General features: G+C 32.8%; 1 protein-coding gene across 4 annotated transcripts in view; it reads left to right on the top strand.

Annotated features, from left to right (window-relative positions):
- Positions 1 to 1,517, top strand: part of LOC117182347 (glycerol-3-phosphate dehydrogenase, mitochondrial) — a 25,661-nt gene that overhangs the window by 12,724 nt on the left and 11,420 nt on the right. The gene's annotated exons all lie outside the window — the stretch shown is intronic.

Below are 1,517 nucleotides of genomic sequence, written 5' to 3'. Positions count from 1 at the left end.
TGTAGGTTATCAATCAAACAAATTTGACTTAATCCAACAAAGTAACTAAAAATAAATCCTATGAAATATATTCATTCCAAGATTATTTCAAAACAGACCTGCATGAAAAGGTGCCCTAGGGCCTAGGCGTAGGCCGTAGAGGACGCCCTAAGGATCTATACGATGCTCTTCAATATTGTCCACGTGTTTACACTTTATACGTAAAGGTTCAGATTAAAATGGCGATCATCGAAAGCATGACGCGATATTTCGATGCGAATGTTGGCAGTACTGCTCATATTTCAGTTCTGCCAATATCGCCAAGGGGCAAAACTCGTAACCTTTACTACTTTTATTTCTTGGAAAATAAATTGCTGGTAAATGTAACTAATTTATTTGTTGTGACTACAATTACTATCCTTACTAATGTAACCTTCATAGGAGGACTAACGGCGACTTGTTGCCGTACAAAACTGGTTACCTACTGTTACCATCGAAGTAGTTGTTGTAGCTTATACCAACTCTACTAATGAGGAGCTTCTTGTCGCAACTAACCATTTTTTTCAGTGAAAGGTTACGGAGTCGTTGGAAATTTTTTATTGAAAAACTATGCGCTTTTCGGAAAATTTGTCAAGAATAAAAAGTTCTTGTAATCAGCCGAGAAATACGCCTGAATTTTTCCGGAGCGTTTTGAGCAAAATTTTGAATTTTGCAAAAATTGTTCATATGCAAAATCCAAAATTTTGCTCAAAACGCTTCGAAAAAATTCAGGCATATTTATTGGCTGATTACAAGAACTTTTTATTCTTGGTGATTTTTCCGAAAAGCGCATCGTTTATTGTAAAAAAATTCATGAATGTTTTCACAAAAATTTTGCCATTAAGAAGCCATTTTGAAAATACTAAAACGAAAAATCGATCTTTGAACCATGGATTCTCAAAGTTTAGACATTTATTCCACCGGTTAGTGAGATTCCAGGTTAATTACAGACTCGAAAAGCTTCGGAAAATGGTTCACAAAAAAAAATAGGCACGAAAAATCACGTTTTTTTTTTGTTTAAACTGCATTTTGGGATAATAAATAAATTTTTTGAAGAATTTCATTGACACCGTCGGAAAGAGGAGATCTTAAGCAATAAAAATATATGTTTCTCAATTTTTTCTAGTGTCGTATAGTCTTAGTTATTGGCCGTTTAAGGGTTAATATTGATATTGTAGCGTTTCTTAAATTATTTAATTTTAAACGATCTTCGTTTTGAAAACTGGCACTTGGGTCGTGTGAAGGTTTAAAAAAAAATACTTTTTTTGTAATCTTAAGTCTCGTATTATTATTATTATTATTATTATTATTATTATTATTATTATTATTATTATTATAAAAAACATTTCAGTGTTGAAATGTTGTCACAGGCTTATACTGCCCAGCATGTCGAAGGCTTTTTTGGTTAGAGATGGATTTTTATTTGATCATTTTTGCACGGGGCTGTCCCGGTATATATCATCAGTCACGGACGCATTTTTATAATGCAATCAAGTGAT

Source organism: Belonocnema kinseyi, chromosome 2 (genome assembly GCF_010883055.1).
Source record: "Belonocnema kinseyi isolate 2016_QV_RU_SX_M_011 chromosome 2, B_treatae_v1, whole genome shotgun sequence".
NCBI lineage: Eukaryota > Metazoa > Arthropoda > Insecta > Hymenoptera > Cynipidae > Belonocnema > Belonocnema kinseyi.
Note: the sequence above shows the minus strand (reverse complement) of the source record. Positions and strands in the feature narration are given on the sequence as shown.